Below are 17,530 nucleotides of genomic sequence, written 5' to 3'. Positions count from 1 at the left end.
ATTTTAGTAATAATTTCCTAGGAAAAGAAATGGGGGGATTTTTCCCATTCATAGTAGCAACAAAAACTATTAAATACTTGGAAGTAAATGTAACAGGATTAGAATCTATATGAGAGAAACTTATAAAAACCTTTTAAAGAGCCAAAAACTAAGATTTGAGCAAAAGGAGATACACATCATGTTCTTGACTGGGAAAAAATAAGAAATGTCAATCCTTTAACCCATCAAAGGAATAGACAAATACATCAGTAAAATGTATTGTCCCTAGTATAAATATAATAGAATTCATATTTACAAGGTATTATTTAAAATAGGTGAAAAATAGTGGATTGTTTATTAAATGGTGCTGGCATAATCGGCTAGCCTCCTGGATGAAACTTACTAGCCTTCCTAGCACCATCTCCAAAAATAAGTTCTATGTGGACTAAAGCATAAATATCTTTCCAGAAAATATAAAATTCCGGGGATCCCTGGGTGACTCAGTGGTTTAGCGCCTGCCTTTGGCCCAGGGTGCGATCCTGGAGTCCCAGGATCGAGTCCCACATCAAGCTCCCGGCATGGAGCTTGCTTCTCCCTCCTCCTGTGTGTCTGCCTCTCTCTCTCTCTCTCTTTTTTTTTTTTTAAAGGCTTTATTTGTTTATTCATGAAAGACACAGAGAGAGAGAGAGAGAGAAGCAGGCTCCAAGCCGGGGGCCCGATGTGGGACTCGATCCCGGGTCTCCAGCATCATGCCCTGGGCAGAAGGCAGGCCCTTAAACCGCTGAGCCACCCAGGGATCCCCTCTCTCTCTATATGTCTATCATAAATAAATAAATCTTTTAAAAAAGAAAATATAAAATTCCATGTGTATACTCTAGGGCCAGGAAAGACAATAAACCAAACTGGGGATATGATAGCTATAAAGAAAAGGTGAGCATTTTGAATACATAGAAATTAAAATCATGTTTTGGGAAAAATACTATAATCAAAGTCTCTATATATATTATATATACATATAATAACAAATTTAGAATCATCAGGGAAGTACAAATCAAAACCACAATATCACCTCACACCAGTCAGAACGGCTAAAATCAACAACACAAGATGGGCCACCTGGGTGACTCAGTTGGTTAAGCATCAGACTCTATCTCAGCTCAGACCTTGATCTCAGGGTCATGAATTCAAGCCCTGCATTGGGCTCCATGTTGGACGTGGAGACTACTTTAAAAAAAAATAATAGAAAAAAACACACACACGCAAGCAACAGCAAGTGTTGGCAGGGATGTAGAGAAAAAAAGAATACTTGTGCACTTTTGGCAGGAATGCAAACTGGTGCAGCTACTCTGGAAAACAGTATGGATTTCCTCAGAAAAGTGAAAAATAGAACTACCCTGTTATAATCCAGCAATTGCACTATGAAGTACCCCCAAAATACAAATATACTAATTCAAAGGGATATATGCACCTAATGCTTATAGCATCAGTATCTACAATAGTCAAGTTATGAAAACAGCCTAAGTGCCCATCTACTGATGAATGGATAAAGAAAAAGAGGCATATATATGTATATATATATATATATATATATATATATATATATAAAATAATAGAATATTGCTCAGTTATAAAAAAATGAAACCTTGCCATTCATTCTTATGGAGCTAGAGAGTATTATGCTAAGTGAAATAAGACAGTCAGAAAAAGACAAATACCATATCATTTCACTCATATGTGTAATTTAAGAAACAAAACAAACCAAGGGGGAATAAAATAGAGAGAGAGAGGCAAACCAAGAAACATGATGGTCATCAGAGGGGGGAGGGGTGAGGGTGGGTGGGTTGAATAGGTAGGTGATGGGGATTAAGGACAAAACTCGCTGTGATGAGCACTAGATATTGTATGAAAACATTAAGTCCACTACATTGTAACTAATACTACACTGTATGTTAACTAACTGGAATTTAAACAAGGAATTTTTAAAAATAAAAAATTTAGGAAATACCTTAAAAACAGAGAACAAATTATTTATGATCTCAAATATACAAAGAACTCTTGCATTCCAACAAAAAGGATCAGTCAGCCCAATGGAAAAGTAGATTGTTCACAGACAGGCAAATCCAAATGACAACAAACATGAAAAAGTGCTCAAATTTAAAGATACTCAGGGAAATTCTAATTAAGATAACAATCAAATGATCCTTTTATTAGCAGCCTGGCAAAAAGTAAAGAAGACATACAGCATGTATTCCTTTTAGGGCTATGCAGTCGGAGTAGTCTCAGATACTGCTGGTAGAAATGTTAGCATCAGACTTTCTAGAAAATAATCTGACAACAGCCAGCAGTCCCTTTCCTGGGGACCCAGCCCATAGAAATAAAAGAATATATGTTCTATGAACTTTATTGTAGCATTATGTTAGCAGAATTAAAACAAAGTGAATGTGTGTTAATAAGAAAATAGATACATCCCCCAAAACATGAAGTATCAGGCAGCCTTTATAAAGGCTGAAGTAGAGATATACTGGCTAACTTGGATGAATTTCCATGAGATATTAAGAAACGTGAGACGGAGGTAAGAGTGTTTCATTCTAGTTTTGTAAAACAATATATGTTTACAAGTGTATGTTTATTTTGTATGTGATTAAACATAAGGAAAAGACAGGATGACATCAATTAAGTCATCCACATCAATTACCGTGGGCCCTGGCGTAAACTAGGGAAGGACGTAGTGGGGGAGAAGGAGAATGAGAAGGGGAACAACCAAGAAGCTGAAGAAAATACTGCTGTTTTTTAAAAAGTATATATTTTTGTAAAATCATAAATGGATGTTTTATAATTATATATAGTCTATTCTTATTTTTTAAAAGATTTTATTTATTAATGAAAGACACAGGCAGATGGAGAAACAGGTTCCCTGCGGGGAGCCTGATGTGGGACTCCATCCCAGGACCCCAGGATCACACCCTGAGCCGAAGGCAGATGCTCAACTATTGATCCCAGGCGTCTCTATAGTCAATTCTAATTATTTGCAGTGTCTATATTTTCCAATTTGCCTACTTACTAAAATGTAATCGTAACTGCAAATCAATCGATAGAAACATACACTAACACAAGGTTATGATCAATTGATGAAAATGTAACCAGAGGCTCACAGGAACCTATGCCTATGATTCCTCTAGAAGTGGACATTCAGGGGACCCCCGGATGGCTTAGTCGGTTAAGTGCCTGACTCTTGATTCCTCCCTGGTCAGGATCTCAGGATTAGGAGATCCAGCCCAGCATCACGCTCCGTGCTGTGTGTGGAGCTGGCTTAGGACTCTCTCCTCTCTCTGCCCCACTCCCACTCCCCCTCTCTTAAAAAAAAAAGAAGAAGCAATGATTCAGTCTTCATAAACTCTGATTGTGGCAACCTTCAGGAATGTGTCCAGCACACTTAACGGGAACTGACTTGTGTTTAGTATCCAGGTTTAAAAGATGAGGTAAGGGAGACATGATCTTAGGCTTTCCGTTCTGAAATCCTTGAGTGACCTTAATAGCTGTATGTATCTTGTTCGCAGTCATTGTATTAAATCTTCTAGTTAGTTCTGTGAATTTGCTGATTCCTTTGGGTTGTATGCTCAATACAATGATGTCACATCTTAGCCTCACCATTTCCAACAGCTACTTCTTGTAGTTTTTATGCCTTTATATATTACGAATCCTTCTTAAACAACAGGAAAAAAAGATGGTGAAAATGAGCTTCCTTGCACTTTTTCTGAGTTGAGAAGAAATAACTTTGGAGCACAGGTCACAAACTCCAGTGCCTTTCAGGGCCAAGCACATCATTTTGCCCAGTCAAGTGTCCTGGAGGCGCCCCCTCGTGGAAACTTCATACAGGCATTGCAATTTTCCGGGTCCACAATTGAGAATTTTTGAATGGGGTGTGTGAGCCAGACATAGTGGAAGTTCCACCAGTTTACCCTCTACTCTAGAATCTTGCAATTGAGTATAAGGTCGACTTTTTAAAAACTTAGTTATTTTTTTCATTATCTTACCAGGTGAGCATTAATAGTTGTTCCGTGTTCCATAGCAGCTGCTGGTGCATTGTATTCAAGTGTTAGTTGAAAATCAAAATGTGCTTAAAATAAAAATGAAAGATTAGGGGCACTTGGGTAGCTTCGTTGGTTAAGTGGCTGCCTTGGGCTCCCGTCATGATCCTGGAGTGCTGGGATGGAGCCTCACATCGGGCTCCCTGCTTCTCCCTCTCCTCTCCCCCACTCATGCTCTTTTTCTGGCTCGCTCACACTCTTTCTCTCTCAAATAAATAAATAATGAAATCTTAAAAAAAGAAAATAAAAATTATATGGATGATACTGCCAGCTACATAGTGAAAATAATAGCTTCTAGTGAACTCTACCATCAGAAACCTGTCTGCCTGGTTCACAACTCAATATTAAAAAGAAAAAACTTATTTCTCATTTTAAAAAATTTATTCATGATATACATAGAGAGAGAGAGGCAGAGACACAGGCAGAGGGAGATGCAGGCTCCACGCAGGGAGCCCCACGCAGGACTCGATCCCAGGACCCCAGGACCATGCCCTGGGCCAAAGGCAGGCACTAAACCACTGAGCCACCCAGGGAACCCCCTATTTCTCATTTTAAAAAGAAAAAAATGTCCTTGGTAAAGATTTTGGATTACTTTGATTCAATTTTTAGTTTCAGTTAGATTTTTCTCACATCCTTAGCAAAAGAAAAATGAATTTAGGTAAGGAAAAGAATTAGGGAACTTCAAAAGTGATTTTTTTAAAAAAATCACACAACCTATAAGAATTTTCATCCATTTGAAGTCTGCTGAATTTCTGGAACTTAATTTTCCTGCAAAATGTTTGTTTGTTTTAATAATTTTTTTATATACTCATTTCACAGAGAGAGAGAGAGAGAGAGCGCACACGCAGGGGGAGCCCCAGGCAGAGGGAGAGGGAGAAGCAGGCTCCTCACTGAGCAGGGAGCCTGACATGGGGCTTGATTCAGGACCCCAGAGTCATGACCTGAGCTGAAGGCAGATGCCCAACTGACTGAGCCACCCAGGCGCTCCTCCCAAAAAATATCTTCAAATTGCTCTTCACTTGCTAGCTCATCTGCACAGAGTTATCTGTCTTAACTGCAAGGTACTTACTGCTTCTTCTAAGAATAGTTAGAAACGTCAGGGCTTCTAGGGCCAGGCCTCAATAAGGAACAGGACAAGTGAACCCTGACAGGTGTGTGCACCCTCTCTAAAGCTGCTTTCTACTATGTGTCCTACCTATTGTCCTTCCATGGAAATGAGAGCAACGTGACCAGATTTCCCAATCCCTCAAGAGAAGTCAGAAGTCCAGCTTTTTATGTAGAATTTCCCAATTTTTAAACTCTGCAGGCAAATGTAAATAGGTCAGTGAACTGGATCTGACCCTTAGATTAGTAGTTCATAACCCCTAATCAAGGGTTAAAAGGTTCTCCTGGTAAAGAACTTATGAGGTAAGTATGCAGAAATCAGAAGCATGTTGGTTACTAGACTTTAACCTAACATGAGTGGTCCCATGGTGGAGGACCAGAATCTCTGTTCTTTATCACCTTCTCCTCCATTTAGGAATGTGAAGATATCCTGAATTTCGAATGTCTGTTGAGAATGCAGCTCTTTTTTTTTTTTTTTTTTTTTTTAGAGTTTATTTATTTATTCACGAGAGACACACAGAGAGAGGCAGAAACACAGGCAGAGGGAGAACCAGGCTCCCTGTGGGGAGCTGATGCAGGACTCGATCCCAGGACCCTGAGATCACGCCCTGAGCCAAAGGCAAACGCTCAACCACTGAGCCACTCGGGCCCTGAGAATGCAGCTCTTTGCCAAGCATTATTACATATAGTTTATCAAAAAGAGCCAACACTCCTTTAATGTTGGTTCTATTACTTAATGGTCTAAAACTCAAAAAGTCAATTCCATTATAAATTTTCAAAAAGCTCACTGTCAAATTAAAAAAGATAATGTTGAAATTCTGGGGAGCTGGTGGAGGGCATAGAGGGGTACCCACTCTAATGAGAGCCATCTTCATTTTCTGGCTCAGAGAGGAATGCAACAGAGAACAGTACAGGGAGCCATGTGTGCCAATTTACTTAAGGAGAGAAATCGTTTTGAAATGAGTATAAAATTGGAATTTCAGTATGTATACACATTGATTAACTGCTTATAGAAAAAGTTCCAAGGACAGCCACGAACATTCAGGTTGCTCTGGCAATCTGTGCTCTATAGAAGGGTCGTCAGCCTGTTCTCAATGGGTCTCCAGTTCTGTAGCAATTGTTGCTAGCATTTCAGAAATAAAATGCCCAATTTCCACACAGCTTTATTTGCTTTTGTAAGGAAAACACAGTGCCCATGTAATTACTCTCTCTTCTTTGGTAACTGGATGTGATCAGGGGTTTTAGAAGGTGATGCTTAGGGAAGGTAGAGGAATGAGAAAAGGATAAGGAAAACCTAAGACACATTGCAATTTGACCTAGAGCAGGCCTGACCATGTCATACAAATTATCTTGTGAATATTTTAACATGTGTTTCATTAGTTGCCAGTCTCTGTCAAAAAGACAGAAGAGGGGCACCTGGATGGCCCAGTCAGTTAAGTGTCTGCCTTTGGCTCAGGTCATGATCCCGGTGTCCTGGGATGAGCCTTGTCTGGCTCCCTGCTCAGACAGGCGTGTGCTCCCTTCCCTCAGCTTGTGCTCTCTCCTTCACTCTTTCTCTCAAATAAAGAAATAAAATCTTTAAAAATAAAAGACAGAAGATAGTGCTTGCTTTGGCAGCACATAGACTAAAATTGGAACATTACAGAGTAGATTAGCATGGCCCCGGCACGAGGATGACACGCAAATTCGTGATGCATTCTGTATTTTTTCAACTGTGCCATTTTTATTTTATTCCTTTTTTCTCTTTTCACAGAGAAATAAAGGTCTAGAAATTAAAGAAGACAGAAGATAAAGCATATCCAAGTACTATTCCTTGCTTGTAATCCTATGATTTTTTTTTCAATTTTATCCTGTATTCTTCAGGACTATTTGAGACATTTTAGCTTTAAAATTATCTAGTACAAGTAGAATCCCAATATTAAACACCTAGTCAGTAGCGAAACTGTCTTTATCAGGTCCATATTCTGTTATAAAACTAAATCTGGGGGTGCCTGGGGGCTCAGACAGTTAAGAATCCAACTCTATTTCAGCTCAGGTTATAATCGCAGGGTTGTGAGATTGACCCCATGCAGGGCTCTGTGCTGGGTGTGGGGACTGCTTAAAATTCTGTCTCCCTCCCCCGTTGCCCTGGCTCTCCCAAAAAAAGATAAATAAAAATAAAATAAAAAAGTAAATCTGTTGCTAAATTGTATGGTAGAGTGAGACAAACTTTTTTTAATCTTTAAAATAAAGATTTGACATTCCCTCTATATATCCTGTTAGGAAACAAGCATAAATACGGTTCAAAAAAAAGTAACAGAGGCACATGGATGGCTTAGTGGGTTAAGCGCCAGACTCTTGGTTTCAGCTCAGATCCCAATCTCGGGGCTGGGGATCGAGCCCCATGTCAAGCTCTGCACTTGGCGTAGAGTCTGCTTGAGATTCTTTCTCCCTCTCCTTCTGCCCCTCCCACTCAGGTGCTCGCTCGCTCTCTCTCTCTTTCCCTCCCTCCCTCCTTCCCTCCCTCCCTCCCTCTCCCACTCAAATAAATCTTTTAAAAAAGAAGAAAAAAATAACAATATAGTTAGCTCTCCTCAATGTATTACCACAGGCTCTTAATAAGAGGGCTCCTTTAGAAGTATCGTATTTGTTACTTGAAGAAGAAAAGTTATACACCTTTTTGATGAGTAGCTTCCCATGGTAGAAAGAACAATGAATTCAGAGTGCAGAGCCCTACCTTCAAGCTTCAGGCTTCCAGCTTCATCTTCTCTCTCACCAGCTAGGAGAACCTCGGGCAAGTCCTAGTTCTCTTTCAACCTCATTTTAATCATGACTAAAACAAGAGGCTTGGATTTATGATTTCTGGGGTTCAATCCTGCTGTAACCAGCTTTTATTAGATTTTTTATTCTTAAGAGTGTTTCTTAAATATTGTCAAGTCTATTTGACAAAAACTGTAAATTAATAAAATACCAATCCTTTTTCAGCAGATAACACATAGCATATGAAATTGGGAAAACCCCTTTAAATACAGAGTTATCCTGTGAACCATCATATCCCTAGAAACTTTGAAATACAATAATTTTAGGAGGAATGCCACGCTTTACATATAATTTAAATTCCTTCAGGCACCTGAGTGACTCAGTCAGTTAAGCATCTGCCTTTGGCTCAGGTCATGATCCCAAGATCCTGGGATCGAGCCCTGCATCAGGCTCCTTGCTCAGGGGGAAAAGTCTGCTTCTCCTTCTCCCTCTGCCCACATGTACGCACTCTCTCTCTCAAATAAATAAATAAAATACTTAAAAATAAATAAGTAAATTCCTCTTCAGAAGTTACAATATTTTCAGATAATCTTCCCAGATGCAAAACCTAAAATTAAACATGGGAGACACAGACTTCCAGTTATGGAATTATAAGTCATGAGAATAAAAGACACAGGTCAGGGAATATATAGTCAATGATATTGTAACAGTGCTGCTTGGTGACAGATTGTGGCTACACTTGTGTTGAGCAGAGCATAATATATGCACTTGACCAATCCCCATGTTGTTCACCTGAAACTAATGTAAGTTGTGTGTTGACTCCGATTTTTTAAAAAATTCCATTTAAAATTAATATTTAGGGGCACCTGGGTGGCTCAGTCGGTGAAGCGTCCAACTCTTGGTTTTAGCTCAGTCCATGATCTTAGGGTCATGAAATTGGGTCTCGAGTCAGGCTCCTTGCTCAGTGGGGAGTCTGCTTGAGTTTCTCTTCCCCCTTCTGCCCTTCCCCCTACCTCATGCATTCTCTCTCTCCCAAAATAAATAAATAAGATCTGTAAAAAAAATAAAGTTTAATATTTAAAAATTGTTTAAATTAAACCGAATATGAGCCTTTTCAAATATGCAAACAGTTGCTGAACATAAATTCCTGTCATTCACAGACATGCTACTAATAGAATGACAACTTTCTTTTTTTAAAATTTTTTATTTATTTATGATAGTCACACTCACAGAGAGAGAGAGAGAGAGGCAGAGAGACAGGCAGAGGGAGAAGCAGGCTCCATACACCGAGAGCCTGACGTGGGATTCGATCCCGGAACTCCAGGATCGCGCCCTGGGCCAAAGGCAGGCGCCAAACCGCGGGGCCACCCAGGGATCCCCAGAATGACAACTTTCAAACACATTTCTCCTGTATATGTTTATTGGGTTTCTCATTTAGGTAGGTCAGCGAATTGGTCTTTGCCTAATGTGGCTGTATAATTTAGACTGCTCAAAGACATGTCGCTATTTTAACAAACCATATTTATAAAAAATTGTGTTTATAGAGACAGGATTCTATGCAATCTTAGCAGTTAATGCTAGCATTCAAATTCCAGTTGATCAATATTCTATTTGATCTTACAGCCTGTTGATGTTTAGCATTTAACATCCTTTTTCCTAAAAAAAAAAAAAATAATGACTTCACCTTTTTCTTTTTTTTTTTTTGACTTCACCTTTTTCATTATAAATAGTCCGAAAGATATCCTTACAGTAAAAATTTGTATACTGAACTTTGTCCTCTTTAGTTGGCATTTTTTTTTTAAATATTTATGATAGGCACACAGTGAGAGAGAGAGAAGCAGAGACATAGGCAGAGGGAGAAGCAGGCTCCATACACCGGGAGCCTGACGTGGGATTCGATCCTGGGTCTCCAGGATCACGCCCCGGGCCAAAGGCAGGCGCCAAACCGCTGCGCCACCCAGGGATCCCTTCAGTTGGCATTGAATGTAGTTCAAGTATGACTTTTTCCCAGGGCTCAACATCACTTGCCTTAGTTACAGAAGGGTATCACCTGAATGCTTTGCATCAATTGCCTGAAACTTAAAAAGTATCTGTAGTTAATGTTAAAACTTTACATTTCATTTTCAGATAGTCTGCTCTTTTAAATGATTGGGAGAGGGGCATACACCAAGAGTGTAATTGTTTCAATATGATGAAAACACTGTCAGTAAGAATTTAAGTAAATTAGGGCACCTAGTTGGCTTAGATCGTTAAGCATCTGCCTTCGGCTCAGGTCATTTTCCTGGGGTCCTGGGATCGAGTTCCGCATCAGGCTCCCTGCTCAGAAGGGAACCTGTTTCTCCCATTCTCTCTCTGCCTCTCCCTCAGCTTGTGCACTCTCTGTCGAATAAATAAATAAAAATCTTTAAAAAAAAAAGAAGTAAATTAGATTTAAGTAAACAATGTGTATTGGCAATGTAAATAGTAAGCCATTCTAATCTAGTTCCTTTTCTCTGAGATGCTTAAAATCCTTTATGACTATTTTATATATTATTTATATTATTATTATAGAGTCTATGCATGTGTGTGTATATAAATATATACACATATATAGTATGTATAGAGACTTTTAAAAATTTTTTTAAAGATTTTATTTGTTTATTCCTGAGAGACGCACAGAGAGAGAGAGAGGCAGAGGCAGAGACACAGGCAGAGGGAGAAGCAGGCTCCATGCAGGGAGCCTGATGTGGGACTCGATCTCGGGTCTCCAGGATCACGCCCTGGGCCGAAGGCAGGCGCTAAACTGCTGAGCCACCCAGGCTGCCCCGAGACTTTTTTTTTTTTTTTAAGATTTTATTTCGTAATTCATGAGAGATACACAGAGAGGCAGAGACACAGGCAGAGGGAGAAGCAGGCTCCCTCCAGGGAGCCCGATGTGGAACTCGATCCCAGGACACCAGGGTCACACCCTGAGCTCAAGGCAAATGCTCAACTATTGAGCTACCCAGGCATCCCAGAGAGAGAGACTTTTTAACACTTGCAATTTAGCCAGGCAGAAATAATGATAAAACAATATTCAAATGAATTTTTAAATGACTATTATTCATCCTAAGAAGATGTTATTACAAGACAGATGATACCTAATTTTATTTCGTATCATATCACTATAGTGGGCTCCACGGTGTTCCTTAAAAATATATATCCGTGTCCTAATCCCTGGAACCTGTGACCGTTACCTTATAGATGTAATGAAGTTAAGTATTTTGAGATGGGAGATTACCCTGGATTACCTGAATGAGACTTAAGTGCCATCACAAGTGTCTTCGTAAGAGGAAACAAAGGGAGATTTGATCCACATGGAAGGGGAGTAAGCAGTGTGTACCCGGCTCAGAGATGGGAGCAGAGCGGTCCGGTCACTAGAAGCTAGAAGGGGCAAGAAACAGGTTCCCTGTCCTAGCGCCTCTAGAAGGAGCACCACTCCGCTGACACCTTGATTTTGGACTTCTGGCCTCCAGACCTGTAAGAGATGGATTTGTTTTAAGCCAGTTTGCAGTGATTTGTTGTGGCAGCTCCAGGAAATTCATGCATTATCTCAGAGCACTTTCAGACGCGTTTGTAGGACATCCGCTGCTTTAAAATTGTCTGCTCTCCCATTGTTGCTTATCTTTATTTGTCTTAATAACAGAAGCTTTAAAATAGTACTTAAGAAAGGACTATTATGTTCTGATTCAAAGATGATTTAATCCGTGACGACAAATTGTAATATTTCCAGATCTTACCAAGTGAGGTTTCAATTGTGCATTGTTTCTTCAGATCACATTGTTTCACTATGTAGAACTTGATAGCTACTAAGAATGTTGTATCTATTAATTAAAAAAAAAAAAAAGATACCATATGCTATCCTATCACAGAAAGCTAATTTATATGGTGAAAACAACTAAAAATTGGTGAGTAAACATTTTTTAAAAATCTTAATGGCAGGGGCACCTGGGTGGCTCAGTGGTTGAGCATCTGCCTTTGGCTCAGGGCATGATTCCAGAGTCCTGGGATTGAGTCCCACATCAGGCTCCTGCAGGGAGCCTGCTTCTCCCTCTGCCTGTGTCTCTGCCTCTCTCTCTGTGTCTCTAATGAACAAATAAATAAAAATCTTTAAGAAAAAAATCTTAATAGCATAACCAATGATAATAGAGTAAGAAATTATAAAGCCAAAGGGAAGAGAAACCAATTCCTCGGAAAAGAAGGACAGAATCAAAGCCCAGGACATTAGGAGGAAGTCGCACTGGACAGGATGGACTGTAAGTGGAACATCCCTCACAGGATTGTAGCCAGTTTTCAAGTCACTCTGTTTGACAAAGTGTTTCTAAAGCCCTAAACTTCCTTTAAGGTCCTTCTTAATTGGTAGGAACTGAGGAACCTGACAGAGGCAAATGCAGGTCTTCTTAAAGTACCTCCATTCTTGGCCTCAAATTATTTTTTAAAAAGATTTAAAAAAAAATTCATGAGAGACACAGAGAGAGGGGCAGAGACATAGGCAGAGGAAGAAGCAGGCTCCCTGTGGGGAGCCGGATATAGGACTCGATCCCAGGATTCTGGGATCACACCCTGAGATGAAGGCAGATGCTCAATCACTGAGCCACCCAGGCGTCCCTTGGCCTCAAGTTATATCTACAAATAATTTTTTGAAGATTTTATTTATTTATTTCAGAGAGAGAGAGAGAAGGAAGGAGAGAGAGGGAGAGAGAATCTGAAACAGACTCCATGCTAAGCACAGAGCACAACGTGGGCTCTTACAACCCTGAGATCCTGACCTGAGCTGAAACCAAGAGTTGGATGCTCCACCAGCTGAGCCACCCAGGCGCCTCTACAAATAATTTTCTTTTTTTTTTTTTTCAAATGATTTTCAAATACAGTGCACAAACTGTAGCCAAAGAATATCAGAAACCGGGCAGCCCCGGTGGCACAGCGGTTTAGCGCCGCCTTCAGCCCAGGGTGTGATCCTGGAGACCCGGGATCGAGTCCCCACATCAGGCTTCCTGCATGGAGCCTGCTTCTCCCTCCGCCTGTGTCTCTCTCTCTTTGCTCTCTCTGAATGAATGAATAAATAAAATCTTAAAAAAAAAAAAAAAGAATATCAGGAACCACCCCGGCCCCAAATCAGACTCTCTGAGCAAGAGAAAGTAGAAAGACAAATGAAGCAACTACAAAGCCTTTCAGGTATTGAAGTTATCAGGCACAGGCTATGAAACCCTGTGCAAGCTAAGTCTAAGTAAGGAGCAAGTTTGGAGATAACCCTAGGAAAAGGGAGAGTTCATTAACTGGATCACAGATTGTTAAAACTAAGCAGTCCGGTTAAAAAGCAAAGAATGTCAGACTAGATTAGAGACACAACATGATGGAAAATACAGAAAATATGGTAGATCTAGAAGTGATGGTAAGAGAGAGTCAGATGGAGTTCCCCAAGGGGACAGTAAGAGGGCAGAGGGTAATGCTTGAGGAATGATGATCAAGAATGTCACAACAGGTGATCGAAAATAGCATGTTAACCAACTGTAGCCAACTGTATATGGTGGTTACATGGGTTGTTTGCCTCTTACTAGCATTTTTATTAAAATTTTTATTTTGAGAGACTTAATCTACAAGCCACTGTAAGAAATAATAGAGAAGGATCCTGTGTAACCCCAAACCCACTTTCCTCCAAGGAAATGACTTGCAAGTTATATATAGTACAATATCGCGATCAGGATACTAACACAGATGCAGTCAAGATACACATTTCCATCACCACAGAGATCCCTGCTCTTGCTCCTTTATAACCACACCCACTTCCCTACAGCTCCTTGCACCCACTTCTTTAGCCCCTGGCAATCCCTGTTCTGTTCTCCATTTCAACCACTGTATCATTTCAAGAATGTTCCATAAATGAGATCCTAGAGTATGCAAGCTTTGGGATTGGCTTTTTTCATCCAGCATAGCTCTCTGGCTATTCATACAGGTCATTGCCCCGCTTTCTATTGGCAAATGCTGTTCCAAGGTAGGGATGGACCATAGTTTGGTTAACCATTGACCCATACAAGAATATCAGGGTTGTTTATAGTTTGGGGTTATTACGAAGAAATTGCTATAAAGACTTGTGAATATAAGCTTTCAGTTCTCTACAGTAAACAACCAGGAGTGCAATTGCTGGCTCATAATTAGTTTTTATTTTTTTAAGAAAATAACAAAATGCTTTCCAGCAGTAATATGAGTGGTCCCATCTCTCTGCCTCCTTACCAATGTTTGGTGTTGTCACTACTTTTCCATCTTAGCCATTAAGTATATAGAGACAGCACATTGTAGATTTGATGTGCATTTTCCTAATGGCTAATGATGGCGAACATCTATGTATTTCCCATCTGTACATCCTCTTTGGTGAAATGTCTGCTCATATCTTTGGTCATTTTTAAAATTATACTGTGTTGGACTGTGCAGTGTTTGTGTGTGTGTGTGTATGTGTGTGTGTGTGTGTGTGTCACTGTTTTGAGTGTTCTTTATATACTTTAGAAAAAAATCTTTTGTCCAATATTGTGGTTTGCAAATAAATTCTCCCAGTCTGTACCTTATCTTTTTATCCAGGATCTGTCACAGAGGAAGTTTCTAATTTTGATGAAGTCCTATTTATTGATTTTTTTTCCTTCTTACAGATTGTGTTTTTGGTGTTGAGTCCAAGAATTTTCTTCTTTCTCCTAGTTCCCAAGGAATTTTTCATATGTTTTTTTGCTAAAAGTTTTATTGCTTTACATTTTACATTTAAGGACAAGATCCATTTTTAGTTAATTTTTTGTAAGATGTCAAAATTAGATCAAAGTTCTCTTTTTCTTTCTTTTTGACTTCCTTCTCCTTTATTTCTTCTTCTTCTTCTTGCCTATGGATATCCTTTTTTTAAGATTTTATTTATTTATTCATGAGAGACAGAGAGAGAGAGAGAGAGGCAGAGACACAGGCAGAGGGAGAAGCAGTCTCCATGTCCTAATGCTCCAGCATCATTTGTTGAAAAGGGTATCTCGCCTCCATTGAATTATTTTTCCACTTAAAAAATATATCAATATGTTGGACATGTTTGTGTGGGCCTATTTTCTGCATCTATATTTCAATTAATCTCTTTGTCTATCCCTTCACCACACAATCTTGCTTACTGTGGCTATATGTAGAAGGCTGAATGGTGGCTCCCCCCCAAAAAAAATGATCACATCCTAATCCCCAGAACCCACGAATATCCCTTTAGTCGACAAAAGAATAATCTTATGACAAAAGATGTGATTAAGTTAAGAATCTTGACAGGAAGTTTCCAGTGAAACCATCTGGGCCTGAAGATTTCTTTTGGGGGAGACTTTTAATTACACACATAGGGTTAACTATCACAGAGCTATTCAAATGATCTATTTCATACTGGGTAAGTTGCAGTAGTGTTTTTCAAGGAATTGGTCTACTTCATCTAAGTTGTCAGATTTATATATATAGAGCTGTTCACAGTATTCCCTACTACCCTTTGGATGCCCACAGGGTCTATAATGATATCCCATTTCATTCCTGATATTGATCATTTGTGTCTTTTTTTTCCTCCTTTGTCAGTCTTTTCAGAGGTTTGTCAACTAAACTGATCCTTTCAAAGATTCAGCCCCTTTTTTCATTGATTTTTCTCTATTATTTTTGTTTTCGATTTTATTGATTTCGGCTCTAATCTCTATTCCTTCCTCTTTCCCACAAACTGTGGATTTATTTTGTTCTTCTTTTGCTAGGTCTTGAGGTGAGAGGTTAGATGATTGATCTGAGAAACTTCTTCTTTTCTAAGATATGCATAACTATAAATTTCCCCTTCACTCTGCCTTAGCCATGTCCTATACATTGTAACATGCTATGAAAATTTGTATTTTAATTTTCATTCAGCTCTTGGGGAATATAAATAATAGTGAAAGGGAATAGAAGGGAAGGGAGAAGAAATGGGTAGGAAATATCAGGGAGACAGAACATAAAGGCTCCTAACTCTGGGAAATGAACTAGGGGTGGTGGAAGGGGAAGAAGGTGGGGGGTGGGGGTGAATGGGTGACGGGCACTGAGGGGGGCACTTGACGGGATGAGCACTGGGTGTTATTCTGTATGTTGGCAAATTGAACACCAATAAAAAATAAATTTATTATTAAAAAAATAAAAAAAATTTCATTCAGCTCATTTTTATTGTTATTAAATAAGGTATTTTATTGTCCCTCTGTTCAATTTCTTAAATTTCCCTTGAGACTTATTCTTTAATACCTGGGTTATTTATAAATGTGTTTGTCTCCATTTGCTGAAGACATAGCTGTTCTATTTTCGCTATCGATTTCTAGCTTGAGTCCATTATGATTGCAGAATACACACTGTATGATTTCTATTCTTTTACATTTACTGACGTTTGTTTCAGGGCCCACGATATGGCCTACGTAGATACATTTGGTGGGCACTTCACTTTGTTGGATGAAATTCTATACATGTCAATTAGATCCTGTGGGTTGATGGTGTCGTTGAGCTCTTCTACAGCCTTGCTGATTTCCTGTCCAGTTGTTCTATCAATTTTGAGAGGGGTGTTGAAGTTTCCAGCTGTAATCGCAGTGGTGTTTATTTCTTTCAGTTCTAGCCACACATTCGAAGCTCTGTTGTTTGGAGCATACACATTTAGGATTTCTGTCTTCTTGATGGATTGACCTTATTATATCAAGTCACTGTCTCAGGAAATTGTCTTTGTTCTGAGTCTCCCTTTCCCCGATCTGGTGGCCACGGTGGCTTTCTTTTGTTCATTTGCACAACAAATGTTTTTTTCTCTCCCTGTCTCTTGAGCTGCCTACACTGATATATTTAAAGGGAGATTCTTGTAAATGCATATGGTATGGCTATTTTTTTTTTAATTTTTTTAATTTATTTATTTATGATAGTCACACACACAGAGAGAGAGAGGCAGAGACACAGGCAGAGGGAGAAGCAGGCTCCATGCACCGGGAGCCCGACGTGGGACTCGATCCCGGGTCTCCAGGATCGCGCCCCGGGCCAAAGGCAGGCGCCAAACCGCTGCGCCACCCAGGGATCCCTGGTATGGCTATTTTTAACCCACTCTGCCAATCTCTGTCTTTTAATTGGTGTATTTAGACCGTTTATATTTTATAATTATTGATGTGCTGGGGCTTGAGTCTGCTCTATCATTTTTTGGTGCTCCGTTCTGTTTTCTTTCTTTTTCTGCTATTCTGTGGGGTTTCTTGAGTAGTTTTTAGAATTCTATTCTGATTGATCCATAGTGTTTTGAGTGTGCCTCTTTGTAAAGCTTTTTAGTGGCTGTTCTGTATGTATTTGCTGACCTTCAAATTGTTTTCCCCCTGTCGTTTTAGGTGTTCTTTCTCTCTCCCTGCTTTCAAAACTTTGTAGTTTTGAGAAGCTTGGCTCTCATGTAAATGGTGTGATTTCTTTAGGTTTACCCTGTGTGGAGTAGCCTCAGCTTCCTGAATCTGCAGGTTTACGTATTTTACCATACTGGGGGGAATTTTTGGTCACTGTTTCCTTGAATACTCCCTCTCTTTTGGCTCTCCTTTTAGGTCTCCAATAACATGAATGTTAGATCACTGTGATGGTCACAGGTCTCT

The 17,530-nt window shown here is 39.6% G+C and overlaps 1 non-coding gene across 1 annotated transcript; it reads left to right on the top strand.

Moving 5' to 3' along the window:
- Window positions 1-6,772: 6,772 nt before the first annotated feature.
- LOC112907377 (U6 spliceosomal RNA) lies at window positions 6,773-6,879 on the top strand. Its single transcript, XR_003232764.2, has one exon. It is a non-coding gene; the product is annotated as a U6 spliceosomal RNA (small nuclear RNA).
- The last annotated feature ends 10,651 nt before the right edge of the window (window positions 6,880-17,530 follow it).

Source organism: Vulpes vulpes, unplaced genomic scaffold (genome assembly GCF_048418805.1).
Source record: "Vulpes vulpes isolate BD-2025 unplaced genomic scaffold, VulVul3 u000000660, whole genome shotgun sequence".
Lineage (NCBI taxonomy): Eukaryota > Metazoa > Chordata > Mammalia > Carnivora > Canidae > Vulpes > Vulpes vulpes.
The sequence above is the reverse complement of the archived record's forward strand: the minus strand, read 5'-3'. Positions and strand labels throughout refer to the sequence as shown.